The sequence below is a fragment of the Trichosurus vulpecula genome, chromosome 7, assembly GCF_011100635.1.
Source record: "Trichosurus vulpecula isolate mTriVul1 chromosome 7, mTriVul1.pri, whole genome shotgun sequence".
Taxonomy (NCBI): Eukaryota; Metazoa; Chordata; class Mammalia; order Diprotodontia; family Phalangeridae; genus Trichosurus; species Trichosurus vulpecula.
The window spans coordinates 103,970,120-103,988,524 of NC_050579.1; the positions used below are offsets into that span (position 1 = coordinate 103,970,120).

Genomic DNA, 18,405 nt, shown 5'->3' on the forward strand with positions numbered 1-18,405 from the left:
GTTGCAAAACAGGGAAAAACATACATGTACTTAATATTTACAGCCACTCTTTAGGTGGTGTCAAAGATTAAAAATAGAGGGAATGACAAACAAGTAGATTTTAGAAAAACCTGGCAAGACTTACAATACAAAGTGAAGTTAGCAAAACCAGGACAGCATTGTACATAGCCTAAGCAACATTGTGCGATGATAAACTATGAATGACTTAGCTCTTCTCAGCAATACAATGATCCAAGACAATTCCAAAGGACTCATGATGGAAAATACTATCTACTTCCATGCTAGAGTCTGAGTGGGGATCAAAATATACTATTTTCACTGCATTTTTAGCATGTTTCTTTTCTTTTGGCCTGTTTATTCTTTCACAACATGACTAATAGGGAAATGTTTTACATGATTGCACATACATAACCTTTAGCAAATTGCATACCATCTTAGGGAGGGGAATAGGAGGGAGGGAAGAAGGGAGAAAATTTGGAACTCAAAATTGTTTTCAAAATAAATGTTAAAAATTATATTTTACATAATTGGAAAAAATACTGTTAATTTTCTTTTAAAAGAGTTTAGTATTTTGTGGAGCATAGTTTCCTGGAATGATTCATATCTCTACCAATAGTGAGACAGTATGTCTATTTTCCCCCATCCTCTTCAACAATTGTCATTTTCTTTTTGTTGTTGTTGCTAATCTGATAGGTCTTTGGTGGAATCTCAGAATTGTTTTAATGTACATTTCTCTAAATATTAGTGATTTGGAGCATTTTTTTTAAAAATATAGATGGTGGTAGCTCAGATTTCTTCCTTTCAGAACTGGCTCTTCAAATCTTTGATGATTTATCTATTGGGAAGTGGCTCTTGCTCTTATGTCATTGAATTTAAGAAGTGAGACAGTGTAGTGAAAAGAGCACTAGGCCTGGAGGTGGGAAGATCTGAGCTCATTTCTCACTTCAGTGACTTACTATATGACCCTGAGAAGTCACTTAACCTCTGTCTGCCTCAATTCTTCATCTGTAAAATGGAGATAACAATTGTACTTCGCTAACAGGGTTGTTGTGAGGATAACATAAAACGAAATAATATTTGTAAAGTACTCTACAAACATTAAAGACTATATGGCAGCTAGATGGCACAGTGGATAAAGCACTAGACCTGGAGTCAGGAAGACCTGAGTTCTAATCTTGTCTCATATGCTTCCTAGTTGTGTGACCTTGGGCAAGTCACTTAACCTCCACCTGCCTCAGTTTCCTCAAATGTAAAATGGAGATAATAGTAACACCTACCTCCCTGGGCTGTTGTGAGGACTAAATGAGAAAATTATTGTAAGGATATAGCACAGTGCGTGGCACATTGTTAGCACTGTATAAACATTGGCTATTATTGTTACTGTCAGACAAATGCTAGCTATTATTATTATTGAATCAGTTCCCAATACGCTTTGACTTAGATAAATTTTCCATAAAAGTTTTTCATACAACAGGTTTTTTTTCAGATTTTAACTGAATAAGATTCTTTATGCAAACTGTTTTTAATTTATGCAATCAAAATTTGTCATTTTATCTTTTGAACTTCTTTAATCTTAGTTTGGTCACGAACTATGAACATTCTATCTGAATCTCAAACTCACAAGGTTCAAAATAGAATTGCTTCATTTTCCTCCCAAACATACTTCTGAATGAACTACTTGTCCCCAGCAACACCACCATTTGCAGAATATCTGATCTTCAAAACGTTGGTAGTATCATTTATAATTCCCTCCTCTGCTGTATCCAACCCACACGACAACCTCTCATTCTGCCTTTACAATGTCTCTCACAACTGTCCTATCTTCTCTTTTCTGCTTTTCACATCTCTACTATCCGAGCTAAAATAGTAGTCTTCTAATAGATCTTCCCTGTTCTACTCTCATCTCAATCTAATCAGGGGTTCTATACATTTGTATATCATGAACACTTTTGGTAATCTGGTGAAACCTTCAAATCCCCCCCGGGTTTTAAATGCATAAAATATAAAGGATCATAACAAAAACTATATTGAAATAGATTTATCAAAATATTTTTCAAAAAATAACACAATTATTGACAATAGGTCAAGAATCCTCTAACCTAATCCATATTCATACAACACAAGGCTATTCTTCCTTATGTGAAAATTTGGTCATGTGACGAACATAGTATTGCTCTGCTCTGTTTATCTACCTTCCTACCATCTCCATAGAGACAGAGATTTTTTGGCCAGTGGAGGAATGAGAGGCAAAGTATGCAACAGAAAAGTGGTGGGAAATGGTCATAGGAAAGATATGCCATGATTTAAGTTTTCAAGATCAAAGAGAAGTGTCCGGGTAGAATGGAGACTTAGTCATATATACGTATTTCTGACTCTCCTCCCTAGAAGCAGTTGGGTGGTGCAGTAGAGCACTGTGCCAAGAGTCAAGAAAACCTGAGCTCAAATTTGGCCTCAAAAACTTATTAGCTGTGTGTCCCTAGGCGAGTCACATAATCTCTGTTTGCCTCAGTTTTATCAATTGTAAAACAAAAATAATGACGTTAATGCGAGGATCAAAGGAGATGATGAATGTAAAGTGCATAGCGCAGTGTGTGGAAGAGAGTAAGCATTATATAATTGTTTCTTTGTTGTTATTATTGTCATAGTGTTTAGCATGGTGCCTGGCACATAGTAATAACATTTCTATAGCACTATAATTATTGTTGCTTTATATGTAAAGTGCTTAAGAAAGTGCCTCACACATTGTAGGCACCATATAAATGCTTATTCCCTATTTCCTTCCCTCTTATCTTCTTCCCAATTCTGAAACCACAATCGGTTTTCTCATTGTTCATTGAAAAGGTGTGTCAGTCTGATAGCCTGTGACTCCCTTTGCCCAGACTGGTGGATGAATGTAATTCCTCTGCTCTTTGATGATACATAAATGTATATGTGCATATACATATGCACATACATATGTATATACACACGTATATACATATATATATAAATCTGGATGTGATTCCACAAAATTGAGTCATGAAAGATTGGTTCATTTCATGTAGATGTTCCCAATAATGCATCTCAGGCAGATGCCCTAATGCAGCCTAAGAATTCCTGGTCACAGTTCCAGGGTAGAAAAGAGAGCTTATGGTCGCTCTTAAAGGAGTAGGAACCCTGGTCTCAGTTCCAAGGCTGAAAGGAGCACTGATACGTGTGGCTGCAAGACAGGAGATGACCTGGTCAGAGTTCCAGGGCCAAAAAGGGTGCTGGCTTTTGTGGCTACAAGGGAACAAGGTCCCTTCCTCTATAAAGAGCAGAGCACAGTCTGGGAGAGCAGAGTCCATACCTCTCCTTAGATCATACCACTCAAAAGTACCAAAAACTTACAGACCCACATAACAGGCTGCTGGGTCAAGCAATGCTAGGTTCTCCTAGTTTTTAGTCATCTTTCAGTCATGTCCAGCTCTTTGTGGCCCCATTTGGGGTTTTCTTGGCAAAGATACTGGAGTCGTTTGCCATTTCCTTCTCTAGCTCATTTTACATATGAGGAAACACGTAAACAGGGAAAATGGACTTGTTTAGGGTAAATGTCTTTGGCTGCATTTGAACTCAGGTCTTCCTGACTCCAGGCATGGCACTCTATCCACCAAGCCACCTAGTTGCCCTAGGACTCATTATCTTTCCCTTAAATCTACACCTACTCCCAACTTCCCTATTTCTGGTGAAAAACTGTCCTTTCTGTCACCCAGCATTGCATCATGGGTAGTTTATTGAATCTGGAGTTGCTGGGGTTTAAATCCTACCTCTGACACTTAATAGTTGTGTGTTCCTGGGAAGTCACTTACCATGTTAGAGTCTCAGTTTCCCAATATGCAAAATAAGGAGCTGCCTTCCAAGGTCCCTTTCAGTTCTAAATCATTGTGGAACACATAGTATTGCTTAAGTAGCATTTGTCAATTGATTTATTAAGTGGCTACAGAAATATAGATAACTGAACCTCACAAGGTTCCTGAACAGAAAATTGATTATTTGAACAATTTTTTAAAATTTTAATTAGCAATAAATTAATTAGCTAATGTTAATAGTAGAACAAGTCTCTCCTAAGCCTCAGTTATTCATTTGTTCATTGAAGTTTATCAGGGGTCTATGGGGTGTTCAGGGAGCACTAGGACTTCTGATGTGAGTACTTGTCAAGCCCTTTGCAGGGCTGCTCACTGACTTTTGGTGTCTACCTGTTTCCTGACTCTCACCTCTGGCTCCAAGAAGCTGTGGTCTGCACAGTGGCCACACTCTGGTAAACCATTTTGGCAGACAGGCTAAACCAGTTTGAGCACAATCAATAGGCCTCAAACTTAAGGGGATGTCAACCCCAAGCATGTGAAGACTTCCCTTGATGGAATGGGTAGATGAGAACAGTTTGTTCCAACAGCCATGAAGGCAGCTGAAGCAAGCATGTGGAACATTTAGAGTTTGGTCAGATATCAAAGACTCCAAGGTCGTCCATTCCAGCCTGGGCCATCACTAGTCATCTTGACTTTTATCTTGCCGCTGGATTTCAGTAACTATGGAAGAGCGAGGGTGATTGATGACTTTGTGCCTCACTCAAATCCTATTCATGGGCAAGCCAAGACATTACCCTAGATGCCATCGGTCCTCTTCAAAAAATGAAGGACAAACAACAACAAAGTTTATTAAATGCCTTTTATTTGCATCGGTAAGACACTGTCCTAGGTGTATATACTGTCTGCATCTCAATCCATTTTCAATTCATCTCACATCTGTCAAAAGGCCTCCTTTATCTTTTTAAGCACTTCTGTCTGATTCCCCTGAACTAAGCAGTGGAAGGGACCATGGTCCAGAGAGAATTGTGCACTTCTGGTGTTGTGCTGACAACATTCTGGCAGTATTCTGAGATCTGCTCTTTAGGGTCAAAGGTGAGAATCTCAGAGCAACTGTCAAACATACAGAGATTTATCTAAATCAAGCCAGAACTACAAAGCAAATGTTTTCCTTCCATCAACTGTTAGAAAATGAAACAAATAAGATGCTTTTCCTTAAATGAAGGACGGGGAGGTATAGATGTGCATGAATAGCAATGAAATTCTACAAATGCTTAGTGTTAAACTAATAGCACAATATGGCATGTAAAGCATCAATGTAAAGGGAAGCAAACTTGCAAATTACACAGACTTTATACAGTCGCCTTTCACTTAATCTTCCTGTGTCTTTACCTCAGTTTTATTCACACTCTTCTCCCTCCTCCAGGACTGCTACCCCCCTCCTTTTTTTTCCTTTATTCTGCCTCATCTTTCCTAGTAGAAAGGACAATGTTCAGATAAAAATAATTCACACTAAAGAGTTAGCGAATGAATATACTACTATCATACTCATAACCCCCAGGGGTATTTAAAAATATTTTAAGAGAACATTGAAGATGGAAATGTATGCTTAAAACAAAGGAATTGATGGTAAATTGTTGGCCTGCAAGAGATTGGTGTGGGGAGTAAAAAGAACATCCCTCAAACTGTGTCAGACTACACAGATTGAAAAACAGAGCAGGGATTTCCATTAGAGTTATACCATACCATAGAGGTCGCCTGCAGAGTAAGCCCTACTCTGTCACCTTCCTAGTGTCAGGAAAAGAGGTGCAGGGACCTACTGATTGTGAAAATTGCCAAATTATGAGGCCTTATTGAAACTGTCTTTGCCTGCTTTTTAGAGGTCACCTGAACTTGTTTCTCATACACACGAGCTGTCTTAGAAATGGCTAATCAAAATGTTTTCTTTGCAGAGCCTTGACATCAGGTCCCTTTTGACATATGACTATTTGCCTAGATCTTACTTTATCTCCATCCACAGGAAGTCAAGATACAGCCTCCTAAAATCAATCTCTAATCTGCTGTCAGAAGACATAGCGTCAGTGAGCACAACAAATAAAAATAACCACATGCACACGTGGGTGCACACACATACACACACACACACACACACACACACACACTCACAAGATAGCTTCATCTCTGGCCAGAGGAGCAGGATGTGTGAGTCAGGGGTGCCGACCTTTGGTGATGACAGGGAGGCACATATTAAAAAGAATTGTCAAAATTAGAGGTCTTGTTTGGTTTCCAGCTTAGATGATTTAAGAATGACAGCAGGTCTTAGATCTGTATCACTTCAAAGCTCCAGGGTTTCCAAAAGAAGAAACACACAGATTTGTCATTCATGATAGCCTTATGGGATCTAAGAGAGCTTTCTTACCTACATAATGTCTCTCAAGTCTACACCTCCCAAGCATCTTCCCAGAAATCAAATAGCCTTCAGTGTCAGAAACAAAAACGTCAGAGGAAGGAGCATTGATGCTTGAAACCATTTTAAACTGACTGGAAATTTCATATTGGAAAATAATGTTTCTTTCCTAAAGAAAACTTCTAAGTAAATAAAATATTAATAAACTGTGCCTCCTTCTGCCTACTTCTCACCTGGCTTCCAGAAAAAAACAAAAACAAAAACAAACAAAAAACTGAAGACAAAATAAAAATGAGGTAAAGTACTTAGGAAAAACAAATGATTTTTATAGATCATGATACTAATAATTGAAAATGAGGATCATCATAGGAATAATTACAGTGACTCTGACCCCAAGGATCATCTAGACCCTCCTATAAGTGACTCAGAGTTTATACCTTTGAACTTATTCCAGTTTACCTCCTTTGGCAACTTACTTCTTTGGTCATCTCCCCTCTCTCCCTAATTTTCAATCTCTCTTTAGTGGCTTTCCTTTCTTGCTAAGAAAGTATATCTAGATCTTCCCCAATCTTACAATTAAAAACAAAACACGAAAAACAGAACCTTCACCATCTGTTCAAGCTATCTTTCTAAATCTTTCTTCTCTATCTTAGCCAAATACCTAGAAAAAAGAAAACATCTACACTCTCCTTCATGTTCTCACCTTCCATTTATTTCTCAATACGTTTCAGTCTGGCTTCTAATCCCATCATTGAACTAAAACGGTTTTCTCACAGATCACTACAGACCTCCTTATAACTAAAACAAATGGACTTTCCTCAGTTCTTATCTTTTTAGTCCTCTTAGTAATGATTGAAACTTGGCCATTCCATCTTCTTTGGCACAGTTTCCTCCCTGGAGTTTTGTGACACTTATCTTTTAGTTCTTCTGCCTGTATGACTAACCTTCTTCTTGGTTACACACCTGAACATTGTTTGAATACCTCTCTCTCTGTTGACTAACACCAAAAATCATTCAAATTTAGGCTTCATCACATCTCTCCTAGGTTATTGCTAAGCATAATTCTAACTATGCTAGTATCCTACTCAAGAAGCTTTAGTGGCTCCTATTGCCTCTAGATAAAATAGATTAGATATATAGTAGAGATAAAATATAGATTCTAGGCCAACTTAAACAATCTTCCTCTTCACGTAATCATTGTTCCAAACAAAATGGTGAGTGGTATTTTCTGTCAGGGGCAGAGCCAAGATGGTGGAGTGAAAACAGGGATGTACCCAAGCTCTCTCACAAATTCTTTCAGGTACCTCTAAAAAAGTGCATCTGAACAAATTTGAGAGAGGCAGAATCCACTAGGAGACAGAGTGTGGAAGATTTCTAGCCCAGGAGAGTCAGGAAGGTCAACGTGAAGGATCTGTTGCATGGGGCTAGGAGAGTACAGAGTGCAAGAGGACTTACACCTAGAGTGGGAGCAGACCCTGGTGGGCTGAATCACTGGCTACAATGGTGATCCCCAAACCTCTCAACAGAGAACCTGAGTCTGTTGGATCTAGGTGAGACAGAAGCACAGAGCCTGTGCAGTGGTGGCAGCTACTCCTGGGGCTATTAACCCATATACTAAATGTTTGAAAGTCACCATCTTGAACTTACAGGAGACATGATGATGGAATAAATTTTAACTGTTCTCATCCTTCCCTTATTGACCTTGAATAACCCAGAGAATACTGCCCTAGGAGAAAACCTGGAATAGAGGAGCCAGAAGTAGGGGTATAGCAGTCTTTTTGCTTGTTCATCTAGGGAGAAGGGTCCCTCTTGTTGTGGTGGAAGGGGACCAGTGCAGGGCAGGAGGCATCTCAGCAAACCACACCTCAGCAGACCAGCGAGACCTCCTGAGCCCTAGGGGGTGGAGCTGGCAAGCGCCAACACCAGGATCCCAGGCATGCCTTTGCACAGCCAGAGGAATTGGCAGACACCAGGGCAGATGAGGCCACCTGTACTATAGGCCTAGGGGAAGAGAAGATTTCCAGCAGCCAGACCACCCCTCTCCCACACCTCACTTCAGTGTAACCCCAGGGAAACTCAGAAAGGCTTCACCTGGCCTCAGTCCTTGGCACACAGCAGCAGCTCCAGCTCAGCACCAGGTGAGCTGCAGCATTATGTAGCTTCTAACTGACAAAACCGGTGGCCACAGCACACAAAACCGGTAACTGGACCCCTTGTTTCCAGAACAAGAAGCTTGACACAGAACCCTCTGTGTCCCAGAAGCAGAGATCTACTTTAAAAGCCAAGAAAAAGGCAACCACCATGAAGAAGCAAACTAGGAAAGCAAAGACCAGAGAATCTTACTATGCAGACAGGGAAGATCAAAATACAAATTTAGAAGAGGGCAGCATTGACACTATACCCACATCTGAAACCACAAAAGGAAATATGAACTGGTCTCAAGCCCAAAAAGCATTCCTGAAAGAGCTCAAGGAGGATTTTAAAAGCCAAATTATAGCGGTAAATGAAAAATTGACCAATTCTTTTAAAAATACAATGGATCAAATGGAAAAAGAAATTCACTGATGAGTACACATCTTTAAAAAGCAAAATAGATAAGGAGGTACAGAACCTAACAGGAGAAAATAACTCCTTGAAAAGTAAAATTGGCCAAATGGAAAGAGAAGTACAGAAGCTCACTGAAGAAAACAATCTGTTAAAAGTTAGAATTGGGCAAGTAGAAGATATTTTCTGTATATAACATTACATTTTCCTTTTATCTCTGAAATTTAGAATCTTCTCCCTTTTTACCATCTTTTGGAATCTCTTACTCCTTTCAAGGCTCAGCTGAAGTGCCACTTTTTACAGTAGGCCCCTTCCACTCACCTTCTCTCTTCTGCTGCAGCTTACTTCTGAGGGAAGAGGAAGAGGAAAGTTGGTGGAGAGTAGGAATTCCATCTCCTACTGCACAGTCTCCTGCCTGATCTCCATCCATTCTTCCCATCTGATCATGTGTCTTTCATCTCCTATCTGATCTCCAGCCTCTTCTGAGAAGAAGAGTGGTGCCTCCTGCTCAATGAAGAACATTCTCATACTTGATTAAACCCTACACATTCTAATGATTCTGAACTCCTGTAAGCCATCATCCAAACCCTATTCCTCACACCCTCTACTGATTCCTTATTCTCATCTCCCCTCAATTCTCTCACTCCAAAGTCCTATCTAAATGCTACCTACCCCTTTCTACTGTGCTCTCTTAAACACCTGTTACATAGGCAACAAACTTCCCTTCATCCAATTTTTTCTTCTTTCCATCTTCTAGAATCATGTAGACTTTGCACTCCACTGATGACACAGCCTCCCTAATCATCCTTTCTAGTACTGCCGGTATTTTCATTCATTCCTCTTGGCTCACTGACTGAGGGGGGGGTGTTAGAATACTCCTTACTCCGTACTGCCACTTCTTGGTTCTCCTCCTACCTTCATCACTCTAGTAACTTCTCCTCCTTTGACATTCATACAATCCATATTTACTACCTGATCAAAATCCTGGCAGCTATTATTTATAGCCCTTCAAGTCATTCCCCTTTCTTCCTCAACAAATTCAATACATGGCTCATAATTTTCTCTCCTTCCCAACTCTGGCCATTATAGTATGGGACTTCAACATGAATATTAACTCTCTCTCTCTCCCTCTCTCACTCTCTCTCATATCCTAATCACTCAGCTATACATAAAGATAATCATACATCAGATCTTGCCATTACCTGCAAATACATCTTCATGTTCAAGAATTCCAAAATCCACTTATCTGACCATAAGCTATTGGCTTTCCACCTCTCCCCCTGCCTGCCCTCACTAAACCCTACCCTTCATCCATACCATAGCCCCTGATCTCTCTAATCCTCAGTTGTCTACCAGGCCCTCATCACTACACTAGCCACTCTCTCCTCTTGAACCAATTCAATTTTTCACTACCCTTTTCTCTTCAGTTCCTTATCATATCTCTAATTGCACCCTGCCAAACATCACTTAGTCTTAGAACCCTACCACATCACTGTTGTTTCTACACACATGCTGCTGAATGAAAGCAGAGAAAATCATACATTTGTTCTAACTGGGTCTGTTACAAACTTATATTGCACAACTTCAACTAGGATCTCACTACTGTTAGCCAACCCTTCTACACTTACCTTATCAGCTCACTACTAGCTCATTCTCCACAATAGCTCTTCTAAGTTTTTTCACCCCTCCTCAAAATTCCCATGGATCTCCTTCCCCACACCCTCTCAGCCAAGAAACTTGTCTCATATTTTACAGAAACAATTGAGGCCATTTGTTGTGAACTCCCTCTTCTCTCCTCTTCCTCATCTTATATGTTAACATGCCTTCTGCCTCTATCTCCTCCTTTACTACTGTCTCGCAAAGAGGTGGCCTTACTCCTGACCAAAACAAACCCTTCTACCTCCACAAGTGATCCCATTCCACCATCTTCTCTAACAGATTGTCTCCTCTGTCATTCTCACTCTATCACTTATTTTTCATCTTTTCCTGTCTACTGACTCCTTCCCTACTGCTTACAAACATGTTCCTGTCTCTCCATCCTCAAAAAGAACTCTCTCACTTAAACCTTCAGTTCCTAATAACTTCCTTCCTATATCTCTTCTCTCCTTGGTGGCTGACCTCCTTGAGAAACCCATCCACAATCTGGTACAATAGGTGCCTTCACTTTCTCTCCTCTCACTCTCTTACAACCCAGATTCTGACCTCATTGTTCCACCAAAACTCTCTGCAAAATTACCAGTGGTCTTTTAATCACAAAGTCCCACAACTTTTCCTCAGTCCTCATTCCTATTGACCTCTTTGCAGCTATTGACACTGCTGATCACTCTCTCCTCCTTGATACTCTCATCTCTCTAGGTTTTTGGAATATCACTCCCTCCTGGTTCTCCTCCTACCTATCAGAAAACTCCTTCTCAGTCCCCTTGCTGCATTGTCACCCAGATCAAGTCCTGTGATTATGGGTTACACAAGGGATTCTCTCCTCTTCTCCTTCTATATTACTTCATTTAGCAATCTCATCAAGTTCCCATCTCTATGCTGGTGATTCTCAAAGCTATCTATCCTACCCAAATCTCTCTGTTGACTTCCAATCTCTCATTTCCAACTGCCTTTCATAAATATTCTTGAATGGGTTTCCAATAACCTTCTTAAACTCAACACGTCCAAATTGGAACTTTCTCCCTAAGCCCTCCATCATCACTAATATTATCCAGGGAACCACCGTATTCCCAGTCACTCAAGCTCACAAGCTAGGTATCATTCTCAAATGTTCACCATTTCCCTCACCCCCATATCCAATCTGTTGTCAAGGTGTGTCAATTCCACCTTTTCAACATCTCTTGAATATGACTCCCTTCCTCTGATACTGTCACCCTGGTAGCGATTCACCACCTTATGCTTATGCTATTGCAATATTTTGCTGCTGAGTCTGCCTACCTCAAATCTCTCCTCACTACATCCTCTATATGCTTGCCCAAGTGAATTCCCTAAAGCACAAATCTAACCATGTCACACATTTTCCTACTCAATAAACTCTAGTGGCTCCCTATCACCTCCAGGATCACATATAATATTATCTGTTTAGTGTACAACCCCTTCATAATCCAGACTCCCTCCCTCCCCCTTCCCAGTTGTCTTATACCTTATTCCCTATGACACACTCTTCAATCCAGTGACATTGACCTCCAGACTGCTCTGTGAACAAGATGATACATCTCTCAGCAACAGACATTTTCTCTGGCTGTCTCCCATGCCTTAAATGCTCTCCCTCCTTTTATCTGTCTCCTGGATTCCTCAGTAACCTTCAACTTCCAACTAAAAAATTCATTATCTACAGAAAGCCTTTTTCAATACCTCTTAATTCTAGTGTCTTTTCTCTTTTAACTATTTCCTATTTAGCCTGTACATAGCTTGTTTGTGGATATTGGTTTGCTTGCTGTCTCCCTCATTAGAGCATAAACTGCTTGAAGTCAGGGACTATCTTTTCCCTTTTTCTGGTTGATATTTCTCATAAGGTTTTTTTAAAAATGAATTTCATTTTTAATTTATTGAACAATTTAATCAAATAAAAGAGATGATTGCACATGAAACTGCAAATCTTGCACAACTTGCTATTCCTTTCAAATATACAACAAGGTGATCATGTAAATTTCATTTTTCCTTCCCTCCCCTGCTGCCCTAGAGATAGCTGCTATTAGACACAAATAGGCATAGGTATGTACAATTATTCTAGACATACTGCTATTTGTCAGTTCTTTTCTAGAGGCAGATATTATCTTTCTTTGTATGTATTTTATAGTAATTTTCCCCCTTTTTTTAAAAAATCCTTAACACTTAGCACAGTGCTTGGCACATAATAGGTATTTAATAAATATTAATACCTGTAATAGCCCCAGTAATAACAATTGTTTTTTGTTTATTATGTGTTTATCTCTGTATGTTTTCTTTTCTTATTAGAGGAATGTAAGCCCTTTGAGGGATGAGTCTCTTTCATTTTTTGTCTTATATCCCTTGTGGAACAGAGCCATAGTAGTTGCTTAATAAATACTTATTGAATTAACCAAAATTTAATTCACTGGGAGGCAACTTTCTCTATCCAACTAAAAAATTAAAAAAATAATTACACCTTCCTCATGTGACTTTCAGCAGGCTGTCTTATAGGTTTATGAAATCATAGAACCTCCTATTTGAAAAGGACCTCTAGAGTTATCTCGTTTGACTTATACCTTAGTCGGCATCTTCACTGTAGCATCCCCACAAGTCTAGATATCTAACCTCCGCTTGAGCACTTGCAGTGATATGAAGCTCCCAGTCTCTTAATGTAGCACCATCTACTTTTGGACAGCTCCATGCACTGGGAAGTTCTCAACATTACACTTCAATATTACTCTACAGATTTATTACTCCAAGTTCTCCTGGTTTTACCCTCTGAAGCCTAGAAGAATAAAAGTAATTGCTCTTCCATTTGACAGAGCTTCAAGTAATTGAAAGTGATAATCATGCCTCCCTTCCAATTGATAACATTAGGACTTAAGAGGCTTCACACACACACACACACACACACACACAGAGAGAGAGAGAGAGAGAGAGAGAGAGAGAGAGAGAGAGAGAGAGAGAGAGAGACAGACAGACAGACAGATAGACAGGCAGATAGAGACAGACAGACAGAGACTGGCCAATAATTCATAGATTAGTGGGTCTTATTAAGGGGTATTTCAATTCATACCAGGGAAGGTCCAAGGACTAAAATAAGAAAACTAGGGGCATGGGTAAGGAGAAATAGGGACAAGGGATTGAGGAGTTCAGAGCAAGGGATACATACACCTTCAGCCTCTTAAAATGTTGGGGACAAGGTCATCAGGCATCAGCAAAAGGATGAGATTCAGCAATGGTCCTGCAAGAGGCTGCCTTTAGACTTGGCTCATCTAGCTTCTATCAAGCTCTTGTCACTCTGCCTTGTCAATGTGTGGAATATGTCTGGGACCTTTGTCACCATACTAGGGCAATTTGTGGGTGACCAGAAAGGTCATGATATTTTTAGGGAAGGGATGAGTTCTCACTTAGGGGTGTCTAATTGGATTATAATATCTGATGTTACTGTTAGGAAGGTGCTACTAATTGCCCACTGAGGTCTGAGCCATGTGAGTAAAGGGGTGTGGAAGTTTCTAGCCTGGGTTATGTAAGTTTTAAGAAAAGGTCAAGGGAAATAGGAGGAGCAGATTAGTATAGAACAGAGGTGGACCACAGCAAATAATCTTAGGTTCTCCAAACTGGAAACCTCTCTTTCCTTTAAGCCTTGTCTTCTCTTGGCTATATGATGCTCTTATCGTGTTGATTATCATTTTGTGGACCTTGTACAGCATTAGCCCTTTTCCATTCTTATGGTACCTCTTCCATATTCCTTAATCCTTCAGATATCACTGACACTAAATCAGTAGTCACATCTATCAGTTCTTTGAGTACCTGGGAATGTAGTTCATCTGGTCCAGGTGAGTTGAATTCATACAGGACAACTATCGTCACACTTATCTTAAGGAATCAACTCTCTATTAGTCATTTTGTTCTGTGATTTCCAGGGCAAGGTTTCATCCTCCTTGGCAGACAAAACAGAAACACAATGAGAATTGGACAACTCTACTTTCTCCCTCTGCTGTCAGTTATTATTATCCAATCCTCCTCAAGCACCTCCCTTCTCTGGTTCTCCTCTTTCCCACAATATAATTTGAAAAATTATTGATAGTTTTAGCTTTAGAACTTTTAGCTTTAGACTCATAAAAATATCTCAGGTACACACTACAGCTATTTGTTACCCCATTTTACACATGGGGAATCAGAGGTTCAGAAAAGTTAAGTAATTTGTTTTTCATTACACAGTTAAGTGTAACCCAGGTCTTCTTGACCAATGTGCTATCACCTATGTTATGATACCTCTCTAGTTATAATTACTAAATTGCTACAAAATTGACTTTTGGAGATGAAATGGACTTCAGAAATATTCTTTTTTAATTTTGATTTTTGGCAGGGCATTTAGGGTTAAGTGATTTGCCCAAGGTCACACAGCTAGTACATGTGTCAAGTGTCTGAGGCCAGATTTGAATTCAGGTCCTGCAGGGCTGGTGCTCTACTCACTTCGCCACCTAGCTGCCCCTGACCTCAGAAATATTCTGATCCAAATTCCTTACTTTTTAGATGAATATGGAGCTCAAAGTGGTGAAATAATTTGCCCAAAGTTACACAGAGTAAGTAGCAGAGGAAAGATAATGTATGGGTGGATTTGTAGTAAGAAGTTCTCTGTTGAATTGTCAGCTAAGACATTCACTACTTTTGTGATCTTGGACAAGTCCCTTATCCTCCTAGTGACACTGAAGATTCAGGACCTCTCTTTGGTATGGGTGAGCACAGGGGTTACTTGGCAGAAAGGGCAGAACTCAGAGCTAATAATCCTTTCCCCTTTCCTTTGCTTGGCTAAACACAACATTGAAAGCAGCACTATTGGCCTCCTATAATCTCTTTCCCTCAGAATACCTCTGCGCTTCCTGCTCACAGCAAAGGTAAGAAGAACACAGTATGTAAATCTTGTTCTGAATAATTTTATAGTTGCCCAGAAATCTTGGGGCCAAACTTAGAAAGGAACTTCCTAAAATACAAATAAAGTTAATTAAAGAAGTGGATTTGGGGGAAGTCTCAGAGGGCACAGAATTTACAGGTCCTAATAATACTTTTCTTTATTTTCTCCTCTCCTCCTCCCAGGTATTAGACTCTGAAACACAAATCACTCTGGCTCTCATTAATTGGCTAACAAGAGGTTTCAGCCCAAGCCTCAGAAACTCTGAGAGTCTTTCCCTCCCATATTTCTTCTTTTCCTTCTCCTCCTCCTTCTCCTCCTCCTCTTTTTTCCTCTTCTTCCTCCTCCTCCTCCTCCTTCTCCTCCTCCTTCTCCTCCTCCTCCTTTTTCCTCCTCCTCCTCCTTCTCCTCCTCCTTCTTCTTTCTCTTCTTCTTCTTCTTCTTCTTCTTCTTCTTCTTCTTCTTCTTCTTCTTCTTCTTCTTCTTCTTCTTCTTCTTCTTCTTCTTCTTCTTCTTCTTCTTCTTCTTCTTCTTCTCCTTCTTCTTCTGTAAAAGGGCCCATTCTTTGTCTCATTTACTAGGTAACTAGCCTTAATCACTGAATGGGTGTTGCCTCAGACAAAATAAGACCTTAGTTTAAAGACCTGAAAAAGACCTTAGCTTAAAAAGGCCGAGGTCTCCCACTGTATCTGGCATCGTCTCTAGTTATCCTGATCTATATCTCACCACTGGACCCTGATGACTCTGATGGAGATAATGAGGCTGGTGATTTTGCACAACCCTACCTCACTTAAGTCCAAATCACTTGCAAGTCATGGCATCAGTTCCTGATGTAATGGTTCTCTTGGAAAATGAAGGACAAACAGCAACCTATGCTTAGTAAGCGCTGCCCCACTGGGGACTCAATTGCCCAGCTCCAATTGGGCAATGCAGCTCTTTCCCTTCCCCTCCTCCCCTCTAATATCTTCTTTCTTCTCCTCTTACCTCCCCTTCCCTCTCCTTCCCTTCCCTTCTCTCCCCTTCTCTTCTGCAATGGCAAGCAAAGTGGGCCTTTTTGCTTTTTTTTCTTTTGGTGTGCTTCTCAGCACTATGGCCATCAAGTGCCTTTGACTGTAGCTTGCCTTTGTCTGAATCAAGAGTCTTTGATTAAATCAAGAGTCTTCGATGACCTGCTTAAGTCACAAGAAAGCCTAAGTCACATAAGTTTGAGTCCCATGGTTGTGACACCCTCTGTGGGCTGACCCTGAAGAATTGTATATATACTGCGAGGTTAGCATTTTGCTTTGGAGGCTCACTCACTGGAAGAATGTTCATGTGATTTGACCAGATGAGACTCTGAGTAGCCATTATTTTGTATCAACAATGTTACTAGCAGATGCTGTAAGACCAACAAGACCAACAACACCAGTACACAGGAGGGCTGCTAGCACAGGTTCTTTGATCTGCTTTTCTAAGGAAAGCAACTTTCAGGGGTTAAGAATCTTGCTTTAATTAAACATACATATATTATTCACTTAGTTCAGGGGAAAAAGTTAGCACCCTAAACTTCAGAGAAAACACAAACAGAAATTATAAGAAATTATATAAACAGAGCAAATAACACAAATCAGCAGACAGGGCTTCTAACCATCTATTCATAGCAATACATACATAGTTACCAGAGAGAGAAGCATCAACATCTGGTTTTTGAAAGCTGGGCGGCTTCTTAATGGCTACCCAGAGTCTTGTCTGTCCAAATCACAGGAGCATTCTTCCAATGAGTGAGCCCCAAAAGCAAAATGCAGACCTCAGAGTACATATACACTTCTTCAGGGTCAGCCCACAGATGGTGTCACAACCATGTGACTCAAACTCATGTGACTTAGGCTTTCTTGTGACTTAAGCAGGTCATCAAAGACTCTTGATTTAATCAAAGACTTGAGTCAAACGCAAGGCACAATCAAAGGCACTTGATTGCCATAGTGCTGAGAAGCATTCCAAAAGAAAAAACAGCAGAAAGTCCCACTTTGCTTGCTATTATACCTTCCTTTCCCTTCCCTATCCTCCTCTAACCTTTCCTTCCATCCTTTCCCTTCCATCCCCTTCCCTCTTCTCCCCTCCCCTCTGTCCCCCTCCACTTCCCTCTCCTCCTCTTCCTTCCTCTTTCCTTCCCCTTTCCTTCCCTTCCCTTCTTCCTTTCCCCTTTCCTTTCCTTTCCTTTCCTTTCCTTTCCTTTCCTTTCCTTTCCTTTCCTTTCCTTTCCCCTTTCCTTTCTCCTTTCCCCTTTCCCCTTTCCTTTCTGCTTTCCCCTTTCCTTTCCCCTTTCCCCCTTCCCCTTTCCTTTCTCCCTTGCCTTTCCTTTCCCATTTTCTTTCCTTTCCTTTCCTTTCCTTTCCTTCCCTTTCCTTTCCAACAATCATTGACACTGTTCAGAAGTTATTCTCACTTCGGTGCAAATCCTTTTTGTTTTTACTTGTGATTTATGCACTTGTCTGCCTCATACACTTACAATACAAACTCTAGTACCCTGCTACAAAGAATTAAAGCATAATATTCCTATTATTTCCTAGGCATCTGCATTTTTCCCCAGAGAAACTGATCATTACGGAATTTCCAGAAAATGCCCCTTTTCCCACCTAAGGGACATTAAAAACTCCATTTCAAATATTTGAAAATCTACAGCTCCCAGGATGCCATAAGTGGGAATCAGCAGTCAGAAGACAAAAGATGTCTTTTGATATATCTTGCAGCATGGCATCTTTAGCTATTATTTGATCTGTAAAAACCATTGGTGAACCAAAACTGCTATTAAGGTTAAGGGTGAGAGGTTATTGAAAACATTACCTGCCTGTTTGTGAGAGGCCTTTCATGGCTGATAATTTTCTAACCAGTACATAAAATCTAGGACATGTCTCTTTTTCTTTTTTCAATGTTAAAAATAACTGGATTTTTTAAAAAAAGTCCTACAAGTAGATATAGTCACAATAGGCAGTTATACGGCAAAGACCACACGTGCGCGCGCACACACACACACGCACACACACACAAGGGCAAGCAAAACCATCAAAACAATGCTATTGGTTCAATGGTAA

The 18,405-nt window shown here is 40.2% G+C and overlaps 1 protein-coding gene across 1 annotated transcript in view; it reads right to left on the reverse strand.

Moving 5' to 3' along the window:
• Positions 1 to 18,405, reverse strand: part of MYCT1 (MYC target 1) — a 135,093-nt gene that overhangs the window by 55,851 nt on the left and 60,837 nt on the right. The gene's annotated exons all lie outside the window — the stretch shown is intronic.